Consider the following 16,804-nt stretch of genomic DNA (forward strand, 5'->3'; position numbering starts at 1 on the left):
GACGGCCGCACCACCACTCCATCACTGACCCCGGCCGGTTCTTCGTCCCATGCACGCCACGCTCCCATGGAGGCATGGGCCGCACTCCTCGCTGCAAACGAACTCCTGCGCTACCGCCCAGTCGACGACCTCTATGAGGAGTGGCTCGACCGTGTCGCCGAGGTCGTCCGAGCCGCAGGGTGCTCCCCGGCGCTATCCGTCTCTCTGCCTCACCCTCAGCCGGCCACGGTCGACAAGGCCCGGGGCGCGCCTTCACCACCCCAGCCCAAAGACGGCGCCTTGGCACCAAGGCGCGTGGCCCCGCGGTGTGATCCGCCACGCCCGGTGCCCACGCGCGAAGAGAGAAGCTGCGAAGAAATCCCTCGGTCGCGAGGAGCTGCACCCGCGCTTCCCGTGCCGCCTCATCAAGACCGCGCGCCGCCCACAGCGGCGCCGCGTGGACCTCGTCAAGACCAAGCTCCACCTCCGAAGCAGGCCCCAATAACTGCGGCCGGCTGCCGCGCCTTCACCCCCGAGCTGCGCAGCGTCGCCTGGCCAGGAAAGTTCAAGCCGGATCTGCCTCCTCGCTACGACGGCACCGCTGACCCCGCAGAGTTCTTGCAGCTCTACGAGCTGAGCATCGAAGCAGCCAACAACGACGAGAAAGTCATGGCAAACTGATTTCCCATGGCTCTCAAGGACGGAGCCCACTCCTGGCTCCTGAACCTGCAGCACGGCTCGATCTCCTCATGGGATGAGATGCGCGACCGCTTCGTCGCCAACTTCCAGGGCACTTACGACCGCCCGCGGGCTGCTGGCGACCTGCACCACATCAATCAACAGCCAGGGAGACCCTCCAGAAATACATGTAGCACTTCAACATCACCCGCCTCAAGATCCCCAAGGTCACGGATGAGGCCATCATCTCGGCGTTCTCCGACGGTGTCCGTGACGTCAAGATGAAGGAAGAGCTTGCTATCCACGAGGAGCTCTGCACATCTCAGGAGCTGTTCAACCTGGCGACTAAGTGCGCAAGAGCCGAGGAGGGGCGCCTCTCTCTCCTTGAGCTGCCAGCCGCGGGCGCAGAAGAGAAGAAAGCCAAGGCCAAGGACGTGAAGCGCAAGGAAGCAGTGGTGCTAGCAGCTGAGCCTGACACCAAACGGGGCAGAGATCAGCCCGAGTCATCCAGGAACAGCCGACCATTCCGCTCCTTCCACAACCTGAACACCCACAACACCAGCGACTGCCAAGAGCTCAGAGCCATTAGAGAAGGACGCTACGGTCGAAGCCCCGAGCGCAGCGACCGGGGCTATGGTCGTGGAGGAGGACGTGGAGGCAGACGCTGGGACAAGCGTGGCCCGCGCCAGGAATGGCGCGATAGGCCTCGTGAGGACCGCTGGAAAGACCATCCCCACGAGGGGGCCTGGAGGGACCAGCCTCGTGAGGATCTCCCCAAAGCAACACCGGTCTTCCCCCGCTGCCGCCACCAAGAAGGAACGACGATCATCATCAGGACGAGGGGGCTGGGGGCTTCCAGGAGCCGCGTGCAATCGCCTGCATCTTGGGCGGCGCCCAGGCCCCAGCCTCTCAGCGCATCTTCAAACGGTTCGCTCGCGAGGTGAATGCGGTGCTCCCCAAGCTTGTGGCTGCGCGCCCGCTCAAGTGGTCCCAGTGCGCCATCACTTTTGACTCGGCAGATCCGCTCAAGTGTGCAGCCACCGCCGGCGTCCTCCCGATGTTGTGTTCCCTAGTCATCAGCAATGTGCAGGTTACCAAGACCCTCATCGACGGCAATGCAGGGCTCAACGTCCTGTCCATCGACATATTCGACAACCTCCAAGTGCCATATGTGCAGCTCCAGCCTACCAAACCTTTCTCAGGAGTGACCGACGGCTCCACCACACCGATAGGGCAGGTCCGCCTGCCTGTCACCTTCGGCACCTGCGACAACTACCGCACCGAGCTAATCGACTTCGACGTCGCCCACATCCGCCTGCTGTACAATGCCATCCTTGGGTATCTGGCCATGGCCAAGTTCATGGTGGTCACCCACCACGGCTATAGCATCCTCAAGATTCCTGGAAGCAGCGGGGTCATCACGGTCCCATGTGAGGAAAGGGATGCGGTGTGCTCCCTCGAGCGCGCCTTCCAAGCTGCAGTAATCGACGACCCCGACAACAAAAGCAAGGGCCCTCCAGAGGCCATCCCCAAGAAGAAGTAGCTGCGCCGCGCAGGACCTCAGGAGGATGGCGTCACGGCAGGAGCCTCGTCAGGATCAGTGTCCGTCCCAGGGGCGCCACCCTCCATTGCGTAGGAAGGCGCGCCCATCGCCCTCCTTGGGCAGGGCTCGGGGGCTCTCTTCTGGAGGGCCTCAGGCCTTGCCAACCTCATGAGGGAAGCGCTCGGGCACCACTTGGAGGCGTGCTACACGACACGTTTTCCTCAGGAGAACACAGGGCAAGGGGTGCCCACCACTAAGGAGTTCATCGCCAAGATGACACAGGAACTGCAAGACGCTAGAGCCATGCGCGGCGACATCCGCTCACAGGGCGCAGCCCACCACCCAGGCGAGGGTGCTGAGCTGCGCGTCTACATCTATGTCCCAGGGCTCAATAGGGCCGCGTCTTAGGAGCGTTTCCGGCCTTCGCGTGTGGGCTGTTGCGAGGGCCCACCACACAGCTACGTTCGCATGCCCCTCGACTTGCCGAGCGTGGCATCGGCCTATCAGCGCAACATGGGTTGTGACCTGGCGGCTCAAGAGGCTAGGTACCATGCCGTCTTGGAGGAAACGGAGACGGTCTTCAGGGAGCCTCCTGAGCCCCCAGAGCCTCCCGAGGCTCAGGGCTCCGGTGGCTCATGAGGAGTCATTTCTTCGACGCATGCCTTCAGCTGCACCAACTCTTCTTCATCTACAGAAGCAGGTGACATCTTCCAAGCTCGTTTAAGCTAGTGGCGCCCCTTGGGCTGCATTATTCACAGGCCGCATGGGTCTGTCCCTGCGGCATGTATCCCTTTTGCTCTTGTCTTTTAGCTTGCCTTGCTGGAGGCGCCCCTCGGGCCGCATCATCCCCAAGCCGCTCGGGCCGGAGTCAATGGCATGTATATTCCTGCATTTACCCAAGCTGATTTGCCTGCCCTGCTTAACCTGCCTACGGTTATTGCCTGCTCGATTGTCACCCGCTGCGGGTACATTCACCCCGTGCAATTCGCTTGCGCGTTAAAAGGGGGGCTCCTAAGCATCGCGACTCAGGAGATCTTACTGGCTCTCCAACCCTCACCCCCTGGCCTTGACCGCGACATCGCGATTTGGCATACCAGCGGCGGCTGAGCTGAGGACGTAGAGTGCTTGCACCTAACCGCCTTGCAGGAACACACAACCACCAAGACTCAAGACTAGGCGCAACCCGCCTTGTGGTAGGGCCTCGTGAGTCCCGCGCTGGCTCACGAGTGCCTAGACACACCTCGCAGCCCTGCCGTGCAAGCCACGTGTCAGGGCGGGGCTGTACACGCCCTGGGGGCTCCTCCCGGAGGGGGCCTCCATCCCACGCACAAGTGGAAGCACCATGCTCTGCGCTGGCCGTCAACACTGCCGAGGAGTGGCTATGCCCGTGCACAAGCGGAAGCACTATGCTCCGCACTGGTGATAAACAACTGAGGGCGGCCCCATGGTCGTACCAACCTCAGGGAGCCCAGAGCTCAGTGTCCGGCCTCACCGCAACACCTCCCCTCGGGAGAGCCGCGCGAGGGGGCTGGGCACGGGGGCTGCGCTCCGACCACACCCAAGCGCACGCCACCCAACCAGGTATCCCGGACCTGGGCGTCGCGCGCCCCTCCCGAGGCCTCGACGAGGGCAGGTATGGAAATTGTTTCCGTGTCAAGGGGGACTCCTGAGCATCGCGAGTCAGGAGCCTAACTGGTCACGTAGCCCCTCACTCCTTGGTCCATCCTGGTCTCCGGTCGGCCCAATGGCGGTTGAGGTATGCGCGGGGGCGGGCCCTGCCGACATAGAACATCAGTCTATCCTCGCAAACTCTCCCTATAAGCTGTTTGCGCGTCAAGGGGGACTCCGGAGCATCGCGACTCAGGAGCCTAACTGGTCAAGTAGCCCCTCACTCCTTGGTCTGTCCTGATCTCCGATCGGCCCAATGGCAGTTGAGGTATGCGCGGGGCCGGGCTCTGCCGACTCAGAACGCAAAGCAAATAGGAAGGAAATCACAAAACCTCGAAGCAAATATTACAAACACATTGTCCTCACACATTGTCTTCACGATATCAAGTGAAAAGTCTAAACGCCACCCCGAGGCCTAATGCATGTTGCAAGAACAAAATAGGAGGGTAGCCGAAGGTCACCCCCGGCCGCCGCCATCACCAGCGGAAGAAGCTACCTCGTGAGAGACGTGGTATTCACTCTCACCACTAGCCACAGGATCAGCGACATCACCAGACAGAGGAGCAGAGACAAAGCCGCGGAACTTTTTCAGAAAGGCCTCCACCTGACCTTGCACGGCTGCGGCGGCAGCCTCGTATTGGTCTTCAGCCACAGGCTCCAGTAGCTCGTCCAGGCATGCGTTGGCGTCTCGAAGGTGCAGGTGGCTGAAGACGCGAGACAATGCAGCTGAAGACAGAACGCGAGCTTCCGCCTCCGCCATAGGACCGACGCCATCAATGACTTCCTTGAGTGCCTGCACCAAGAGAGGAAGCAGCCGGGCGGGGCCATCCTCGTCGACGGCCAGCGACTTCTCCAGGCCGTGCTCGTAGAGCGTCTTCAGTGCCTTGTGGGATCTCTTCTTGAGATCGGCAAAGGCCGCACGGTCTTCGGTCAGGACTCACGCCTTGACGTCGAGTTCAGCCTCCATCGCCTTCGCCTCCCCCTCGAGCTCTTCCAACCGGTTGCGCTCGGCGGCCTGCGCCCACCCCAACTCCGCCAGCTCAGTGATACGTCTCCATCGTATCTATATTTTTTGATTGTTCCATGCCAATATTCTACAATTTTCATATACTTTTGGCAACTTTTTATACTATTTTTGGGACTAACATATTGATCTAGTGCTCAATGCCAGTTCCTATTTGTTGCATCTTTTTTGTTTCGCAGAATATCCGTATCAAACAGAGTCCAAACGGGATAAAAACTGACAGAGTTTTTTTTGGAATATATATGATTTTTGGGAAGAAAAATTCACGCGAGACGGTACCTGAGGTGGCCACGAGGCAGGGGGGCGCGCCTGCCCCCTTGGGCGCGCCCCTGACCCTCGTGGTCCACCCGTAAGGCGGTTGATGCCCTTCTTTCGCTGCAAGAAAGCTAATTTCCGGATAGAGATCGTGTTAAAGAAGAAGAAACGGTGAAAGGCAAGAATCTGAGAACGCAGAAACAGAGAGAGATAGAGAGACAGATCCAATCTCGGAGGGGCTCTCGCCCCTCCCTTGCAATGGAGGCCATGGACCAGAGGGGAAATGCTTCTCCCATCTAGGGAGGAGGTCAAAGAAGAAGAAGAAGGAGGGCGGCTCTCTCCCCCTCGCTTCCGGTGGCACCGGAGTGCCACCGGGGGCCATCATCATCACCGCGATCTACCCAACACCTCCGCCATCTTCACCAACATCTCCATCACCTTCCCCCTCTATCTACAGTGGTCCACTCTCCCGTGACCCGCTGTACCCTCTACTTGAACATGGTGCTTTATGCTTCATATTATTATCAATGATGTGTTACCATCCTATGATGTCTGAGTAGATTTTCATTGTCCTATCGGTGGTTGATGAATTGCTATGATTGATTTAATTTGCTTGTGGTTATGTTGCTGTCCTTTGGTGCCCATCATATGATTGCGCGCGTGGATCACACCCTAGGGTTAGTTGTATGTTGATAGGACTATGTATTGGAGGGCAAGAGTGACAGAAGCTTCAACCTAGCATAGAAATTGATGCATACGGGATTGAAGGGGGACCAATATACTTTAATGCTATGGTTGGGTTTTACCTTAATGAACATTAGTAGTTGCGGATGCTTGCTAATAGTTCCAATCATAAGTGCATAGAATTCCAAGTCAGGGATGACATGCTAGTAGTGGCCTCTCACACATAATACTTGCTATCGGTCTAGTAAAGTAGTCAATTGCTTAGAGGCAATTTCAAAAATCCTACCACCACCTTTCCACACTTGCTATATTTACTTTATTGTTTCTTTATCTAAACAGCCCATACTTTTTATTTACGTACTCTTTATTATCTTGCAAACCTATCCAACAACACCTACAAAGTACTTCTAGTTTCATACTTGTTCTAGGTAAAGCGAACATCAATCGTGTGTAGAGTTGTATCGGTGGTCGATAGAACTTGAGGTAATATTTGTTCTACCTTTAGCTCCTCGTTGGGTTCGACATTCTTACTTATCGAAAACTGTTGCGATCCCCTATACTTGTGGTTTATCAAGACCTTTTTCTGGCGCCGTTGCCGTGGAGTCATAGCGCGGGGTGAATATTCTCATGTGTGCTTGTTTGCTTTATCACTAAGTTATTTTTATTTGCTGTTCTTAGTTGTTTTCTATCTTTAGTTATTGGTAGGAAACGCAAAATACCAAAAAAATTAGTTGTACCTACTAAACCAATGGTTGAAGAACCACTCAGAATCTATCACACTACTGAAGCCTATTACTTGGATCATCTTCGATCCCTATGTGCTTGTGCTGAAACCCCAACTAGCTTAGTTGAGGGAAAATCCTTAGATGAGCATGCTTGTTATGTGCGACACCAAATATCTGAAAAAGGGAAACTTTTACTGGATCAAATTCATCGTTTGCAATGCTATGCTTGGAATTTATGTGAAATATATGATTTTACTTGTTGTTCTGAAAACCCTAAGAAACACCTTCCCTATCAATGTGAGTTTGGTGATAATGGAATCGTATCTTCGTATGCTAAGGGTGTTTATAATTACTATGATGTTCAACAAATTGAAGAATTTGTTGCTTTTAAGGGTGCTTATGAAATTGCTTCTTTGGTTGAAAAGTATGATGCTACTCTTTACAAATCTGAAAATTTTGCCATACTTAAATATTGCTATGATAATTATGCTTCTAATGCCTATATTGAACCATATATTGAGGACTACTCCGCTGTCCAAGAAGAGACTAATATTTTGCAGGAGTCCATGGAAGAAGAAATTGATGAAACCGTGAGCTCATTGGATGAAAAAGATGAGGAGGAGAGTGAAGAACAAAAGGAGGAAGAGCGGATTAGCTACCCGTGCCCACCTTCTAATGAGAGTAACTCTTCAACTCATACATTGTTTAATTTCCCTTCGTGCTTACCGGAGGATGATTGCTATGATGATTGTTATGATCTCGTTGATTCTTTTGAAATATCCCTTTTTAGTGATGCTTGCTATGCTTGTGGCCAAGATGCCAATATGAATTATGATTATGGAGATGAACTTGCTATAGTTCCTTATGTTAAACATGAAATTGTTGCTATTGCACCCACACATGATAGTCCTATTATCTTTTTGAATTCTCCAAACTACACTATATCAGAGAAGTTTGCTCTTATTAAGGAATATATTGATGGGTTGCCTTTTACCATTGCACATGATGATTTTGATGATATAATATGCATGTGCTTGCTGCTCCTACTTGTAATTATTATGAGAGATGAACTATATCTCCACCTCTCTATGTTTCCAATATGATAAAATTGCAAGAAACTGTTTATACTATGTATTGGCCTTTACTTTGTTTGCATGAATTGTTCTTTTATGACATGCCGATGCATAGGAAGAGAGTTAGACTTCGTCATTACATGATATATGTTACCTTGTGCTCACCACTAAATTACAAATCATTGTTAATTAAAATTGGCTTTGATATACCTTGGGATCCAGGTGGATCCATTACTTGAGCACTATATGCCTAGCTTAATGGCTTTAAAGAAAGCGCTGCTAGGGAGACAACCCGGAAGTTTTAGAGAGTCATTTATTTCTGTTGAGTGATTTTATATAGTTTAAAAACAACAAAAATAAAGAGGGGAACTCAAAACTTTTTCAAAAAGGAAAGCGGAAGTGAGAAAGACAAGCATTGTTGAAGTGGGAGCTAGCCTTGAACTTTGTTCATGCTCATGGAAACTTTGTGAATCTTGATTACAGAAACTTTTCAATAAAATTAATTATCCCCTTGCACAATTCCATTGTACTATAAAAATAATGTGCCAAGGTTTGCCTTTAGGATGTTTACATTTGCTTGATGGTTTGTACGGTGCAGGACAGAAACTTTGGCTGTATTGTGCGATTTTACATTTTTTGCTGGAACGTCAAATGGTACTGATTCTTTCTGCACTGTCTTCCTATACAAATTGTTTATTTTTCCTAATTTTGGTAGAATTTTTGAAGTGTCAAAAGTATGGTGAATGTTCAGATTATTACAGACTGTTCTGTTGTAGACAGATTCTGTTTTTGATGCACAGTTTGCTTGTTTTGATGAAACTATCGATTCATATCATTGGATTAAGCCATGAAAAAGTTATACTACAGTAGACACAATGCAAAAACAAAATATGAGTTGGTTTTTAACAGTACTTAGAGTAGTTATTTGCTTTATTATACTAACAGATCTTACTGAGTTTTCTGTTGAATTTTTGTGTGGATGAAGTGTTCGATGATCGAGAAGGTCTCGATGTGAGAAGAAGGAAGAGAGGCAAGAGCTCAAGTTTGGGGATGCCCGAGGCACCCCAAGTAAATATTCAAGGAGACTCAAGCATCTAAGCTTGGGGATGCCCCGGAAGGCATCCCCTCTTTCTTCAACAAATATCGGTATGTTTTCGGATTCGTTTCGTTCATGTGATATGTGCAATCTTGGAGCATCTTTTGCATTTAGTTTTCATTTTTCTTTTATGCACCATGCTGGTATGAGGTAGTCCTTGGTTGATTTATAGAATTCTCTATGCACTTCACTTATATCTTTTGAGTATGGCTTTATAGAATGCTTCATGTGCTTCACTTATATCATTTGAAGTTTGGACTGCCTGTTTCTCTTTACATAGAAAACCGCCATTTGTAGAATGCTCTTTTGCTTCACTTATATTTTTTAGAGCGTGGGCATATCTTTTGTAGAAATAATTAAACTCTCTTGCTTCACTTATATCTATTTGGAGAGATGACAGGAACTGGTCATTCACATGGTTAGTCATAAAATCCTACATAAAACTTGTAGATCACTGAATATGATATGTTTGATTCCTTGCAATAGTTTTGCGATATAAAGATGGTGATATTAGAGTCATGCTAGTGGGTAGTTTTGGATTAGTAGAAATACTTGTGTTGAGGTTTTTGATTCCCGTAGCATGCACGTAAGGTGAACCGTTTTGTGATGAAGTCAGAGCATGATTTATTTGTTGATTGTCTTCCTTATGAGTGGCAGTCGGGGACGAGCGATGGTCTTTTCCTACCAATCTATCCCCCTAGGAGCATGCGCGTAGTACTTTGTTTTGATGATTAATAGATTTTTGCAATAAGTATGTGAGTTCTTTATGACTAATGTTGAGTCCATGGATTATACGCACTCTCACCCATCCACCATTGCTAGCCTCTCTAGTATCGCACAACTTCCGCCGGTACCTTAAACCCACCATATATCTTCCTCAAAACATCCACCATACCTACCTATCATGGCATTTCCATTGCCATTCCGAGATATATTGCCATGCAACTTCCATCATCATCATATACATAACTTGAGCATTCATTGTCATATTGCTTTGCATGATCGTAAGATAGCTAGCATGATGTTTTCATGGCTTGTCCATTTTTTGATGTCATTGCTACGCTAGATCATTGCACATATCGGTACACCGCCGGAGGCATTCATATAGAGTCATATCTTTGTTCTAGTATCGAGTTGGAATATTGAGTTGTAAGTAAATAAAAGTGTGATGATCATCATTATTAGAGCATTGCCCTAGTGAGGAAAGGATGATGGAGACTATGATTCCCCCATAAGTAGGGATGAGACTCCGGACTTTACAAAAAAATAAAAGAGGCCAAAGAAGACCAAATAAAAAAGAGGCCAAAGAAGCCCACCAAAAAAAACAAAAAAATGAGAGAAAAAGAGAGAAGGGGCGGTGCTACTATCCTTTTTCCACACTTGTGCTTCAAAGTAGCACCATGTTCTTCATATAGAGAGTCTCTTGAGTTATCACTTTCATATACTTGTGGGAATTTTCATTATAGAACTTGGATTGTATATTTCGATGATGGGCTTCCTCAAATGCCAGAGGTCTTCATGAGCAAGCAAGTTGGATGCACACCCACTTAGTTTCAGTTGGAGCTTTCATACACTTATAGCTCTAGTGCATCCGTTGCATGGCAATCCCTACTCACTCACATTGATATCTATTGATGGGCATCACCATAGTCTGTTGATACGCCTAGTTGATGTGTGACTATCTTATCCTTTTTGCTTTCTCCACAACCACCATTCTATTCCACCTATAGTGCTATGTCCATGGCTCACACTCATGTATTGCGTGAAAATTGAAAAGGTTTGAGAACGTCAAAAGTATGAAACAATTGCTTGGCTTGTCATCGGGGTTGTGCATGATGAGAATATTTTGTGTGGTGAAGACGGAGCATAGCCAGACTATATGATTTTGTAGGGATAACTTTCTTTGGCCTTGTTATTTTGAAAAGACATGATTGCTTTATTAGTAGGCTTGAAGTATTATTGTTTTCATGTCAAATGATAGACTATTGCTTTGAATCACTCATTTCTTAATATTCATGCCATGATTAGACATGTGATCAAGATTATGCTAGGTAGCATTCCACATCAAAAATTATTTTTTTATCATTTACCTACTCGAGGACGAGGAGGAATTAAGCTTGGGGATGCTGATACGTCTCTGTCGTATCTATAATTTTTATTGTTCCATGCCAATATTCTACAACTTTCATATACTTTTGGCAACTTTTTATACTATTTTTGGGACTAACATATTGATCCAGTGCCTAGTGCCAGTTCCTGTTTGTTGCATGTTTTTTGTTTTGTAGAATATTCATATCAAACGGAGTCCAAATGGGATAAAAACTGACGGAGATTTTTTTGGAATATATATGATTTTTGGGAAGAAAAATCCACGCGAGACGACTCCTGATGTGGCCACGAGGCAGGGGGCGCGCCTGACCCCCCTAGGCGCGCCCCTGACCCTCGTGGGCCACCTATAAGGCGGTTGATGCCCTTCTTTCGCTGCAAGAAAGCTAATTTCCAGATAGAGATCATGTTAAAAATTTCAGCCCAATCAGAGTTACGGATCTCCTGGAATATAAGAAACGGTGAAAGGGAAGAATCTGGGAAGGCAGAAACAGAGAGAGACAGAGAGACAAATCCAATCTCGGAGGGGCTCTCGCCCCTCCCTTGCCATGGAGGCCATGGACCAGAGGGGAAACCCTTCTCCCATCTAGGGAGGAGGTCAAGGAATAAGAAGAAGGGGGCCTCTCCCCCCTCCCTTCCGGTGGCACTGGAGTGCCACTAGGGGCCATCATCATCACCGTGATCTACACCAACACCTTCGCCATCTTCACCAACATCTCCATAACCTTCCCCCCTTTATCTACAGCGGTCCACTCTCTCGCAACCCACTGTACCCTCTACTTGAACATGGTGCTTTATGCTTCATATTATTATCCAATGATGTGTTGCCATCCTATAATGTCTGAGTAGATTTTCGTTGTCCTATCGGTGATTGATGAATTGGTATGATTGATTTAATTTGCTTGTGGTTATGTTGCTGTCCTTTGGTGCCCATCATATGATTGCGCGCGTGGATCACACCCTAGGGTTAGTTGTATGTTGATAGGACTATGTATTGGAGGGCAAGAGTGACAGAAGCTTCAACCTAGCATAGAAATTGATGCATACGAGATAGAAGGGGGACCAATATACCTTAATGCTATGGTTGGGTTTTACCTTAATGAACATTAGTAGTTGCGGATGCTTGCTAATAGTTCCAATCATAAGTGCATAGAATTCCAAGTCAGGGATGACATGCTAGCAGTGGCCTCTCCCACATAATACTTGCTATCGGTCTAGTAAAGTAGTCAATTGCTTAGTGGAAATTTCACAACTCCTACCACCACTTTTCCACACTCGCTATATTTACTTTATTGTTTCTTTATCTAAACAGCCCCTACTTTTTATTTACGTACTCTTTATTATCTTGCAAACCTATCGAACAACACCTACAAAGTACTTCTAGCTTCATACTTGTTCTAGGTAAAGCGAACGTCAAATGTGCGTAAAGTTGTATCTGTGGTCGATAGAACTTGAGGGAAATTTGTTCTACCTTTAGCTCCTCGTTGGGTTCGACACTCTTACTTATAGAAAACTTTTGCGATCCCCTATACTTGTGGGTTATCACTCAACATCATGGTTCTTGACGGCGTCCTCCCGAGCCTTCATTTTCTCCTCCTTCGCCTTGTGGCAGCGTGCTTCTTCGGCATGCTTGGTGCGCATGCCCTGCAGCTCGTCCTCCAGCACCTGGCAGCGGTCACGGGCGGCCTTGGCGTATTTTAACACCATCTCACGATCGGTTGCGGGGTTGGCGACACTCTGCTTCTCCTTCTCAGAAGCCGCAGCGGCCTGGCCCAGCGCCGCGCGAACCGCCAAGTCGAAATGGAGCCAGCCTGAGGCCAGCTGGAGACCCCCGGCCACAAGGCGTGGGTCTGCGCCTAGGAGATCCGCCTATAGCCGCGTAAGCTCCGAGAGAGCACGTTCCAGAGTAGCAGCAGGAGCAGAAGAACCTGGGAGTGGAGGTGCAGCAGTGGGAGGAGGAGACATCGTCACCAGGGTCCGGGAAACCACAACTTCCGGAGCGGCTGGAACCTCATTGGCCGCACCAGGCGCCGGCACCTCCGCAGCTAGCAGGGCCATGGGGGCTGGCTCCACATGGCAATGCTCCTCTTGGCCCCGCAAGGATGACCGGGCTGGGGAGATGCGGGCGCTCCTACCCCCTTTCTCTGAGGAAGGAGGCACGGACGCCACATCCTCCTTACTTTTCTTCGTTAAAGACGTCGGCCTGATCAACCAAGGGCCAACATCAGGAAATGATGAGTACTAACAGGGACAAGGCGAAGCTTGAGACACTTACTGATCCACCGCGACATACTTCCGCTTAGTAAGCCTGAAGCCTGACAGCATCGGGATGGAGGCGGCATCACGAGGCACCAGCGATGACCTACCCTGCGTCGGGATGGGGGGCTGCTCCCTCTCCCTTTGGCGAGCGTTGGCCTCGGCATCGCCAGGAAGGGCGTGGAGGATCTCGGCCTTGCTCATAGGGGAAGTCTCCCCCACCTCTTCTAGAGTCTTCTCCGGGTCCTCCTCTTCTTCCCCCTCCCCGCGAGGCTCGTCAGAAGACACCTCCACCGGTTTCGGTGCCGCGGGGGCTCCCAGGAGCGCCGGCGGCACCAACCCACGCGCATCAAAGGTCGGCATGGAGGCGACGAATTCTTCCCGATCCCTGCGTTGGAACAGGGGGACGAAGGTGCTTGGTGGGTACTCCTGGTTGTCCCCAACTATGAGGCATAGGACAGCGGCCAATTCATCGTCAGGCAAGGCCCCTGGCCTCAGGCGGGTCCTATTTCCCTCTTCTTCAAGCTCCCATAGGGGGCGCGCACACGCCTGGAGTGGGGCTACTCGTAGTGTCAAGAACTCCCTTAGAAGCATGAACCCTGTAACCTTTGCCGCCCTCGCGTTGCCTGGCTTCAGGTCGGTCACCATCTGCCCCAACACAGACGATGCCCGCTCATCAGCAAGCTCCGCCCTGGGCCACCCCCCGTGGAGAGAGGGCGCCACCGTAGGTAGCGCCAGACGCGGATCGGTGCACTTGGCTTCCATCATGACCCATTTGGATCGAATGTTGTCGGCCCGCTTCCCGGTGCTCGAGATCGAGTTGGCCTTGCTGGATGCGACGAAGTTAGTGCATCCGGAGATGTGACCCTCGTTGACACGGAGGAAGAAGAAATGGCGCAGGAGTGCCACGGACGACATCACGCCCAGGTACACCTCACAGTAGTAGGCAAAGATGGACAAGAGGAGGACAGACTTGGGATGGAGATGCAACGCCTGCAGCCCGTACTGGTTGAGGACATAGTAAAATAAACTAGAGAAGGGAGGAACCAACCCGACGGTGACACTGCTCGAGAAGAAGGGGAAGAAGGTGCTTTCCTCGGGCTCTGGCATGTCAGAGGCAAGCCGGATCTCGGTCTCCCCCCACTCATTACTTTCACCCGCCGTCAGCAGGCGCACGGAGGTGAGGCTCTTCTCCATGACGGTGGGCGCCTCAAGGGCCGGCTTATACCAAGCCGGCGCTGTGGAAGCCTTGGCCTTGCGCGGCGCCATGAATCACGAGTATGGGATGAGATTGGGGCGGATCTGGAGATAGCGATGCCAGAGAGCAAGGAAGGGGATCTGCAGCAAGGCGAAGAAGAAGCAATGAAGGCCAGTGCTGCCCGCGCTGGCCTTTTGTCAAGTCGTGCAGTTGCCGAGGCAGCGTGAGGAAGCGGAGACACCCACATCCAATCAACCACCACGCGTCAACCGAGGCTGCAGGCTTTTGGGGGCCCACGGTGCTCCGTACTTGACCCTTGGCTTCGCCGCGAAGCCAAGCCCGAGCGCACCTTGGGCCCGGGGGCTACTGTCAGCGTTCTAGGAACGGGGGTCCCCAGACTTTCCTGCCTGCGGGCCACGGCGTGGCGAAGCCAGCAGGCCGTACGACCCATCTTCATCAACAAGGCATCCAAGACCCTCGCGAGGGGCCAAGCCTCGCAAGGCGGACGACACAAGATCTCCTCTGGAGTGGCCTAGTCGGGCAGGCTTAGGAGGGGCGGAGATAACAAGGCAAGGCAAACCCCACGAGGCTCTCATGACGTGAGCCATGACGATCGACACTAGGCAGGCGCCAACGCGCGTAGCGTCCTTGTTTCCTCTTTGGTGCTAAGGAGGCCAGCATAGGCGAGGAGTACCGAGGCATCAGGCAAAGGTTGCCATATTGGTGCAACAAGACCAAGACCAGAAGGACGGTAAGATGGAGGTCATTTTGGAGCCCAAGATGGCGTCACCACCAGAGCCTTTCGCAGGCAGAGATCACCTTTGTCAGGAAAGCTTGTACTAGCTTTCCCCCTTCAAATTTGCAGCCGTTGTTGGATCCCTTCCCGCTCAATATTTGGGAAGAGGACCAGGTCCTCTATAAATAGAACTAGCCACAACCATAGGCAGGAGAGGATCCGGAAGATCATCCCCACACACACAAGTTAGCCAAGCACGAGAACACCTCACACTCAGGAGGCTGATCTTCCCCTTGTATTGTTCATCATCAGCCCAAGAGGCAATCCACCACCACCACACTGGAGTAGGGTATTACACCACAACAGCGGCCCGAACCAGTATAAATCTTGGGTCTTTCTGTGTTGCGAGTTCGTCGAGTTCGTCCATGAGATCTTAGTGAGCTAGGGCGTAGATCGGTGGGAGGAAAAGACTTAGCATGCACCCCGGTGTTTGAACCTTAAGGGTTTGCCGGAACCCCACATCTGACAAGCGCGGTCGCTTGAACTGTCGAGCGGACTCGAAATAGGACAAGAGCGCCGCTAGTAGCGGGTTGGCCACCTTGCCATTCTCAATGCGGCCGCTTGAACTGTTAAGAGGACTCGAAACAGAGCAAGGGCATTGCCAATAGTGGAAGGGTCCGATTGCGTTCAGGTTTCCCATACAAGGAACGAGATCTTTCGAGGAAAACAGACTTATATAAATGAAATTAGCCAAAATTTTGCATGACTTAGCTTTTCGGGGCCACTCACATGGTTGTCGAAGCTGCGGACGGCACCAGAGGGCGGCTGATCGACGTCGCCCTCTCCCTTCGAGCCATCCCCATGAAAGAGTCGACGCGTCGGCTCCAAAACCAGATTTCCACGGCTTGTGCCCCCTACCTGGCGCGCCAAAGATGTCGGGGGAAACGACACCTACGGGATCACGTAGAATCCCTTTTGCTATGGTTGGCGAGCGCGGGGCTGTGGAAAGAGCGGGATTAGAAGATCAACACGGGGGATTATCCAGGTTCGGGCCGCAAGTGATGCGTAATACCCTAGTCCTGCTGGTTTATGTTTATCTGGTATTCTTGGACTAGCTACAAAGCGTGTAGGGTCCGAAAAGTCCGAATCCTTCCTCAGTATGCCGCGGGCCTCCTTTTATAGTCAAAAGGGGCTGCCACAGTGGCACATAGGAGGTGGAAAGTTGTACAGTAGTCAAGTCCATAGGACAAACACATTTAATGCGCTGCCGACATGCTCTTCTTGCTTTATCGGGGATGGTAGAGAAGCCCGTCCCGTCCGTTGCCGCCTTGCCTTGCTTCAACATGCGTCCAGGCCAATGAGGCATGCAACGCCATGTAGGGTGCTAAGCTGGTGTGGAGGCAGGGTCTTCATGAAGATCTGCATGCCACCACATAGGTGCTTGACTAGTTGGCTTAGGAGCCACGTACTACCACGTGGGTATCTACTTAGTTGGTGGGTCGGCCGCTGAGCTGGGGCGGCGACGGGGCGAAAAGGCCTTGCCACAGTCTTGCTGATCTTCCCAGCAAGGGTCTTGCCCGGGCCTCATGGCGCCCTCGGCAAGAGTCTTGCCGGGGCCTCGTGGGCATCCTTTGCAAGGAGCCTTGCTATTGTCTTGTTTCTTGGTTCCTATCTAGGCCTCGTAGGCCCTTTGTCTTCACAAAGGTCTGCATGTCACCATGGAGGCGCCTCCCGAGCCTTGGTTCCAATGTGGTTGATGGCGTTGGGACCCTTAGACTCGAGG

Source organism: Triticum aestivum, chromosome 3A (genome assembly GCF_018294505.1).
Source record: "Triticum aestivum cultivar Chinese Spring chromosome 3A, IWGSC CS RefSeq v2.1, whole genome shotgun sequence".
Classification (NCBI taxonomy): domain Eukaryota; kingdom Viridiplantae; phylum Streptophyta; class Magnoliopsida; order Poales; family Poaceae; genus Triticum; species Triticum aestivum.